The sequence below is a fragment of the Lactuca serriola genome, chromosome 4, assembly GCF_051521515.1.
Source record: "Lactuca serriola cultivar US96UC23 chromosome 4, Lser_US96UC23_V15, whole genome shotgun sequence".
Taxonomy (NCBI): domain Eukaryota; kingdom Viridiplantae; phylum Streptophyta; class Magnoliopsida; order Asterales; family Asteraceae; genus Lactuca; species Lactuca serriola.
In genome coordinates, this window is record NC_136411.1 from 16,601,800 (window position 1) to 16,611,702 (window position 9,903).

A 9,903-nucleotide genomic window follows, 5' to 3' on the forward strand; every position below is an offset into this window, starting at 1 on the left:
CCCCAAAAGGAAGTGTGGTCTCGAAAGAGAATTACCAAGATTGTTGGTCATGTTAGAATGGTCCAACGAAAGTTTGATCTTGACTGTCTTCAGTACAAATACTTCATTTCTCGGAACAAGGAATCCATCATCACCATTAATGATGTAGTCTTTCCCTTGATGAATCGAAACAACATTCTCATTATAGTTGCTCATCTTTGAGATCGCCAAATAAATGAATCAAGTATTGGAGCTTACAGCTCCACAATCAACTTTCTCAAGGACTACATTGTTGAATTATGTAGATCCAATGTGGAGTTTGCTCATCTTTTCGATACTGAAAACTTTTTGGCCAAAATCACTACAGAACTTCCAGCAACCCATATCTTAGTTGAAAGTCCAATTGAAGAACCAGATCGTGGTTATGTCTACCTCAAAAAGAAGAGTAATCAAAAAGAATTTTTTTAGAGTACTTGATAAACACCTCGTTCCTACCAATATTCTTCAGAAGTTCATTTCAAATGTTGCCAATAGTGATTCTTCCGAACATATAAAAAAGAAATTTATTGAGCATCTCCAATGGTACATTGAAGTCTGAGTTGGCTCCAAAGTGCTTTCTTGTTTGTGTATGATGAAGCTAAGTGATGAATTGGATGATTCCTATGGTCACTTAGGGGGAGATTGTTAGATCATGAAAAGTGATCCTTAAGCAATCCGAGGTGAAGCAATCCAAGGTGATGATTTCCGAAGTGAAGACAATTCCAAAGCCATAATCAATTCAAGATGCATCTTAGTGTTAAAGTGTTTTTGAGTCTATAATGTGCAGTAATTTTTACAAGTACTATTTTGTTTTCTTCCAATTATCTTATTGTATAGTACATGAGATAAAATAGTAACGACGGTGTCAGTCTGTTGATCTTCAGAAATCTAGCATTTTTCTTGTAGTTACTCCTTGGCTATCTAAGGAGTAGTCACATATGTATCATGTGCGGAACAAGCACCTTTTCACATCTATTAAGAATTATTCACTCAATCATTCTCTTTTATATTCTTCTTATTCTTGATTAGTTTATATTGTTCATACTTGATAATTTTATACTTTTGAGCACTTTGTTGATTATCTTAATTTCAATACAAGAGTGGTTCACCATAATTGACTGGATCTTTATTATTAGCAGACATTGATCTTAAATTAACTCAATGTTTGAGTTCTCAAACCTTGTTCGTGCACCCCTTTAGCTTTCACACTTGATGTGCCTTACGCATAGTTCCTCAGACACTCTATGCAGTGCCCTTTGTTTTACCAAATCAGAGATGACTTTAGGGTCCACCATCTTTACTTTTCTATAATTGTATCAGTATGGATTGGGGTCAAGTTAGGATCCAAAATGTAGGCAAGTTTCGGGACATGAAGCATGAACTTGATCTTGTCGGCCTAACATGAGTAGTTCTAACCATCAAATCGATCATGTTTAGCAAACTCATGGTTCGTGAGTCAGAAACTAGTACATGAGATTTTAGATGAGATTTTGGTGTCCATAAGTCTGAAAATTATAATTAAAAACCATTAAGATTGTTGAAATTTAGACTTAATATTGACACCATCTAATAGTTAGTATTATGAAGTAATTATGAACTATTTAGTATTGACAAACAACTGAATAAATAGATAATATTTATGATTAAATATCCAAAAAACTTTTACATAAACAAACATCTAACAATTAATATTAAAGATTAAACGTTGAGATGTTGCCGATAATAACTTCAGTTATTATTAATACTGTTACCATGTTTCCCTCATAAATCAGAATGATTATTCACGGTCAGAGTTGATTTAAATAATAATAACAATAATAATAAAATAAAAAGCAAAAGTAAATTGTCATGTTGTTTGACGAATTTAATGAAGAAACAATAAATCGAAAGGGCCTGAAGATAGTTGATCTTGTTTGTAGAAAACTATATGGATATATCTCTTGTCTAAAGGTTTTTACTTCATTTCTAAGGTTGTTAGCAATAAAATAAAACTTTAGAATTTAATCTAAATTTATCGGTTTTCCAACAACTATCAAACTATCAAAGCGATAAACACAAGCGAATACTAAAAAAACGGAAAAAACGGAAGAAGCTGTGATTGATTAAGAGAGACTAGACTAGGCTTGGCATGTATATGCTTTTGAAGGTCTATCAAGAATAAAAACTTACAAATTCACAAATGATTTCTTCCCCATAAATACGGAATAAAGGTAACTCAGCGAACTACTTGCTATATCTTATAATTTCCTATAGTTTTTAAATTAAGGGGTGTTTGGCTTAGCTTTTAAAAGCTCAAAAGATCTTTTTCAAAAAGTTACAAAAAGTCAGGATTTTCTGACTTTTCCAAAAAGATGTATTTTCTTGTATTAAAACTCCAAAAATTCCTAGTTTGCCAAACATCTTTTTGTTTTTTTTCTTTTACAAAAAGGACTTTTGGCTGTGAAAAGCTAAGCCAAACACCCCCTAAGTATACATGCAAGTTCTCGAAAAATATGATTGCCCGGTGATATAAAGACTTCATATGCTAACTTTTACTTATGTAAAAATTCAAACTGTTAAAATTTCGAGTAATAGCTTTTCGTCGGATTTTTTAATTTAAAATAAAGATAATATATTCTGTAAATCAAAGAAGGCACTAGTAAAATCATTCGTCGACAAAACTTTGGAATAATTACATATAAATATACTCTTTCTTGGCCAAGAAACCCACAAAAAAACTTGTGGCTCAAAGTTCCCTATCCACGAATATAAAAAATCCACACATGTGTGAAATAGATCCGTTTTCTTTCGCATCATATCTTTCTAATTTCTAATCTGAACAAGATATTTAAAATAAACAAAAGATTAAAATGAAAACTAATCTATAAACGAAAGAACTGAAAAACACAAAATATGTTTACATTTCTTATTCCTTTTCAAATCATTTAAAAGTTTTTCTTTATAAAATAACTCGAGACTTGAAATGCAGAAAATATTGTAGCCACGAATTTTTTTTCATTAAAAAAATACTCACTCAAGGCCAAGAACTCCCCAAAAGAACTTGTGGCTGAGAATTGTGCTGACGTGTCTCGCTTACACAAAAAGTGGAGCAAAAAGTCGCACATGTATGCTTACAAGACGACGAAAAATCAAACAACACATACATACATTCATTCTTCAAAGAGAACTCAGTCGAGAGATAAACAACTAGAGATGTCGGAAGTGAACGACGCGTCGATTAAGTTTTTCGGAAGCACAATTCAATCTAGTTACATTCTCAGTCAAACTGATGAACAACAACGGAGGTCTTACAAAGGCATCAAGGTATTTCAAAGCAATTCTAACACAGTTGATTACAATTGTGTATAATTTTGTATTTTCGGTTTTGTTTTTTAAGATTTAGTGGGGTTTTGGTTGCAGTATCATGATTTGTTGTTTGTTGAAATGCATGTGAAAGATATTGAACATTAATTAATAATTTAATATCTAATTTTATGATCTAACAATTCACAGGAACATAAATAAATTGATTGTGTTAATCTTTTTCAGGCGTTTCGATCAGAAGGTGATGAGATTGCACTTGGCAAGAAAGCTATGGTCAATTTGCGAGCGAACCCTGCAGCCATGTCAAGATCAGTTAACTTCCATGAGACCTCGTAACGTTGAACAACATTCCATGTTGAGAAGTTGATTTTTCATACGAATCAATCAAGCATGTGGGCATCAAACTGTTATCTAAAAAATAGACTAATAGATTTTCATTGAAGTTACTTAGAACGAATAGTCTTGAAAGGTATCAAGATCAAGTGTAAATGCCTAATGGTGATGTGAGCTACTATTATATTGAGAATTTATAATGCTTACTACTGTATATTTCATAATCGAACTTTTGTTTTTAATTCAAAATATTGATATTACCCGCTAATCTCTTATGCAATCTCTTATGCATAAGATCATCTCCTACCCACTTTCATTTTTTCCTTTAAAAATGAAGTAAAAAATAAGGTAAATAGTGTTTTTCATCTTCAACACTATTTCAATTTTTACTTCAAAAAGTATATTCCTAACATATTTCACTATTTCAACTTACATAGATTGTCAAACACACCTCTTCTACTAATTTGATTTTAACAAATATATAATCTATATTTGTTGGAACCTGAAAAGTGAACCTCTAGCAATATCAAACATTCTTGGAATTCCAAAGTCAATTATAGTTCTGAAATGAAAGATGCTCCAAAATCAGTTTTGTGTCCGGACTTGAAGATTATGATGCGGATGAGAAGATCAATTGAAGGCATCTGGAATGAATAATGTGTCCGGAATGTTTGTTTATCCGAATCATTGTTTTATCCATGTACATTTATTGTATTTGTCTTTAGCTTGATTTAACATTTCATATGACTTAGTTTTATTGTCAACTTAGATAGATCAGAGTGTCAGGAGCACCTCTTTTGTTCGCTCCTATGTATGTTAAGTGGTTTGTACGATGTAATATGTTCTCCTATTTAAAGGAGCTTTCAATACCAAATCAAGTGACGAATCATTCAAACATATCTAACAATATTTCAGTTTACTTCACTTATTCTCTCAAACATTCTTCTTGTTCTTCATTTATTGTCTTTACCTTGATCATTATCTTCACTCTTTATTAATATCTCGAATACTTTGTTGATTGCATTAACTCAGACTTTATTGAAGGTTCTGAAAACATGAAAGACAAGCGTCTGACATCTGTTGTAAACGAGCTTGACACCTTTACAACAACTCCTGGTGAGTCAGTTGCAACAGCCTCCAACCAATACGGAATTGTTGTCAACAATATGATTGCTGATGGGATTGTCCGAACTCCTTTGGAGTACAATCTAAAGTTCAAAAATAGCCTTGGTAAACGATGGGGAAACGTGAAGTCTTGTCTTTAAAGAAATGGATCGTTGAAGAAGTTGAACCTTTATCAACTATTTGATGAACTACAAGGTCATGAATCAAATGAAGCTCAGACATCAAGAGAACTCTATGGAGGTCATCTTGCTCTTGCCAGTTCCTTTGAACCATCTATTCCAAACCCTTCCATCTCGGACCCTCTAAAATCTGCTATTCCACCTGTTCCAACCTCCCTACCTATTCTATCCACTCAAGGCTATCTTATTGAAAATACCTTTGATTCTGAAGACGCGGATTCTAAAATTCGTTTTCAGCAGGAATTCGCACTACTCTCCATGAAATAAAAATGTCCATTCAACCCATATAGTAAACCTTACCACAATCGCTTTCATGCTCCTCATCAAAACAATCTTCAACCTTACTCTGCTCCACAACAACAAACCACTCCGGAAAACCCTCCAGCCAACAAACCAAACATCTCTAAACCCAATTCCACTTCAAAACCTCAGCAAATACCGAAATCAGACAAACCAAAAATTATGTGTCATAAGTGTGGACATGCAAACCACTTTGCAAAAGATTGTCTGGCTGACATTCCACAAAAACCAAAAATCAAGGGTTCTGCTTACTATGCTCGAAAAGCACAAGAGATGGCTGAAAGTGAAAAAAGTATTTGTCACAACTGTGTTTAGAAATATGGAAGGATATTGGTCATCCGCAGATGATGATGACACGACTACTGGAAGAAACATGTGTTTGATGGCGAGACAAACCATTGAATGTGATGAAGAATATTGGTCCTCAGGGTCAGAAGATGAAGATGAAGACAACATTGCTGAACCAAACTACTGCTACATGGCCACCAACGATCCACCAGGCCGAAGCATCGTTCAGTAGGTAACATCTATGATTACTAATAATAATGTTGATATGACTCTTTGTGAATCTTATCTTACCCAGATCCAAACAGATATGAACACCATCTATAGAGCCTATGAGTAAGCCATAGAAGCCAGTGAGAAGAAGGACTGTGAATTGAGTCGTCTTAGGTTACGTTTCGAGGATAAGAAATTAAAAATAGAGTCTTTAGAGTGAGAACTTGTAATGCCACAAGATGAATGTATCATTCTTAAAGACAAATGTGAAATCACTTATTTTGAAAGAAATGTTTTGATTTCTGATAACAAACGTCTTAATGCCAAAATTGATGCTTTGCATAATTCTATTGACTTACTCGAAGAAAATAAAAGGATGACACATAACTTTCATCATCCTTGGTCTAAAGCTCTTGGTCTTAGAAGCGAATTTCCGAAACCAATAGTTAGTCCCTTGAAGGAGTTACAAAATTTAACTTTTATGGGAGATGTTTTGAACCGTAAAAATTTGGATACTCCTGTTTCTCCCTTATCTCCACTTCTTGAGACTTCCGATCACTTTGCTTCTTTGGTTCCTGAGTTTAAGCCAATAGTTGTCAAAAGTCCTGATTCCATGCTACTTCCACCTCTAATAAACCTAGACCTGAATCGGACCATGGAATTCCACCATAGTGTTTCAAAATGTGTAGATCATGTTCCAAACACAATCCTCCTCACAAATGTGTTGTTGAGGAAATTCCTCTAGTAACAATTGAACCTATTACTTCTGAGTTTGCATGGGCTTCCTTAGATGATAACTTTGAAACCACAAGTCATGTCTCCTCTGATTCTTGTGAATGAAACTCTTTAATAACCTCTAAAACAACCTTGGTGTCCATCAAGTGCAAGTTTGGCAATCCTTCAAATGGTCAGACTTCCAAGTCAACATCTTACCAATGAAAGAAACCCAAGAGGCCTTCCAATCCTTCAAATGGTTAGACTTCCTAGAGATCTCCAAAAAGTGTGTATCTCGGAATTGTTATTCTTCAACTCCAAGTCAAAACTCCTTCATGCCCACTAAGATTCTCAAGAGGCCTTCCAATCTTCCCAGTCCTGTAGAACAAAAGAAAGCCGTCAGTCCCACTCCAAAAAGGTCAATTGTAACCACCAAATCTGTCCAGAACAACTCACCTCAGACGGTTTCACCTGTTTTCATTGCCAAAGCTGATGGTATAATTTTTCAAATGGCTTTCTTTTGTTCTACAGGACTGGGAAGATTGGAAGGCCTCTTGAGAATCTTAGTGGGCGTGAAGGAGTTTTGACTTGGAGTTGAAGAATAACAATTCCGAGATACACACTTTTTGGAGATCTCTAGGAAGTCTAACCATTTGAAGGATTGGAAGGCCTCTTGGGTTTCTTTCATTGGTAAGATGTTGACTTGGAAGTCTGACCATTTGAAGGATTGCCAAACTTGCACTTGATGGACACCAAGGTTGTTTTAGAGGTTATTAAAGAGTTTCATTCACAAAAAGGTCAATTGTAAACCTGAATCTACAAAACAAAGTGTGCCATCAATCAAAGCCAAAAGTGTTAAGAAAACAATTTTTCAAAAATCTTCAAAACAAAACCTTGTTTGGAAAATCAAAACACACAAAGATCTGATAATTCTGAAAGATACAATAGTTACCACTACTCTGGAAATTCAAAGTCTGAAGAAAGTAGGTCCGCACTCTCATCTCATTGAATATGATTACTGGATAGATCTAAGGACCATGCCTTTTTGCTTGTTTCCTAAGGAATCTAGGAACAAAACTTCCAAGCCATCTGTTACTCAAAATTCACTACCAAAACCCAAGACATGTGCATTTGTCCCAAAACCTAACTTGGAGCCTAAAAACTCCACATCTCACTAATTTTTGCAGGCACTTTGTGCTCCGGAGCAAGAGAAAATATGATATGTTGATAGTGCTTGCTTCATGCACATGAAGGGGCAGAAGGAGTTTCTACTAGATCTCAAACTTTCTCCAAATGCTGGTTTCATGACATATGGCAACAACTCTAACTCTCAAATTCGTGGTTTTGGAATCCTCACCAATGGAAACATCTTTATTTCAAATGTAGCCTATGTAGCTCACTTGAAGCACAACATGATAAGTGTAGCTCAACTCACTGATTCAAATCGACGTGTCGAGTTTTGCAAGAAACATAGCTACGTAATGACTGAAGACAGAAAAGAATGCTTGATTAAATCAATTTGCAGCAAGAACATGTATCCGCTCGACATCAACATGATCATCGGCAAACCTCAACGGTGTCTTCTTTCCAAATCTATTCCTGACGTCAGCTGGTTATGGCACTGAAGGCTTGCTCATCTAAAATTTCGCTACATGAATGAACTTGTGTCTGGTGAAATGGTGAGAGGAGTACTGCTCCTTAAGTTCAAAAATGATCACTTGTGTGCTGCATGCGACTGCGGTAAGCAGTCGGAGAAGGTTCTGTAACAACCCGAAGTTGTTCATCGCCGAAAACCCATTCTACCCGTATAACTCGTCGTAGATCGAAATGTCCCGATATCGTTTTTGGGATTAGTTAACTAAAATTATATGTTTATTATCATCCAATGAGTGTCCAAACCCTTTAGGAACTCATGAAATTAGCCCAAAAACATTTGTTACATAAGTTTTAGAAATGTCCCCACCGGGTGACGGAAACTTAATCGGGTGCGACCTAAAGCCTCGTTTAAGGCTGGTATCGGGTAGAATACACCGTGTCCAAGTTTTAGGAACTATATAAACGTGTTTAAATATTCATTTGAAGCTTTTTCCTTCTCTCTCTACTCTCTCTCTAACCTCTCTCCTAAATCCAAAGATTAAGGGTCCAAAACTCAATTTTAAGGCCTCAAATCCCTAAGGTACCTTCCTAGCCTTAATCTATAGCATATTTGGCTTCCAAATTCGAGATTTAATCATGAAATGGGACACAATATATGAGTTTATGGCCCAGGAAGCCACCTAGGCCGTAAACACCAATTTAAAGGGTTTTAAGCCCTTAAACTCCTTCCTAAACTCATTTGGACTTTAGATATGGCTAAAGGACTTCAAGATATGGACTTAGAACATTTAAAACATGGATTTTATTGGATTTAAAGGAGTTTATGGCCAAGCCTCATGCTTTGGCCGTAAACTCATATAAATGGGGTTTTCTTGACCTTAAACCCTTCCAAATCTCAAATAAAGATTAGATATGAATTATAGAATATTGGTTTTAGCATTTGGACACTTGAAACATAAATTTTGAGGGGTTATTGTGAGTTTACGGCCAAGGCAATTTCTTGGGCCGTAAACTCCTTAAAATGTGGTATAAATTCATTTTCAAGTGTTGTTTAGCCCCTATAACACCCCTAAAGCCTTGGAATGAATTTTAGAAGTCCTTACAAACAAGTTTTTGGCATTAAAACACATGGATATACTCTCTAAGAGATTTTACGGCCATGAGAAGGGTCTCATAGGCCGTAAAATCCAAAAAGCCATTCAAATCTTCAAACAAATGCATATAAGGTCTTAAAACAATTTTAGCAATCACATGTGATTTGTTTTAGCAACATTTAACACCATTTTCATAAGAATTAAGGAGTTTATGGCCAGGAGCCTATGCTAGGCTGTAAACTCCCATAAATTAATCATTTTGGTGTTTTAAATCCATTCCAAGCCTTTAAATCAAACCTAGAAAATTCCCTTAAGTGATTTGAAGCCATTTTTGCCCTTAACTCACCCCCACCATGAGTTTACGGCCGTAAACTCATGGGTAGAGGGTCTTGTGGCCGTAAACTCCTTATGGAGTGTTTCTTTGATGTCCCAATTCATTATCCTAGCTATATGTGTCCCTAAACGCCACCCGGGTCCTTCCAAACACTCGTATCGGGGTGTTTTCGCGATTAGAAGTAATTTTCCCTAACAAATAAATAAACTAAGTCCTAATTAGATATAAATGTGTATCTTTACATTATAATTAGGAACCTCGTGTATTTACAAGCCCCGGATCAACTCTTAGCGTTCAAATCGACACATTTCTCGTCCGGTGAGTTCATACCCCTACGCCTTTTTCCGTGTTTTTCAATGTTTTCAGGGGGGAAATACAAGCAAACTATAACTATTTTCGAATTATAACA

At 35.3% G+C, this 9,903-nt stretch overlaps 1 long non-coding RNA gene across 1 annotated transcript; it reads left to right on the top strand.

Annotated features, from left to right (window-relative positions):
• The first annotated feature begins 3,076 nt into the window (after nucleotides 1-3,076).
• LOC145101088 (uncharacterized) lies at nucleotides 3,077-3,878 on the top strand. Its single transcript, XR_013705448.1, has 2 exons — nucleotides 3,077-3,321; nucleotides 3,547-3,878. It is a non-coding gene; the product is annotated as an uncharacterized LOC145101088 (long non-coding RNA).
• Nucleotides 3,879-9,903: the final 6,025 nt, after the last annotated feature.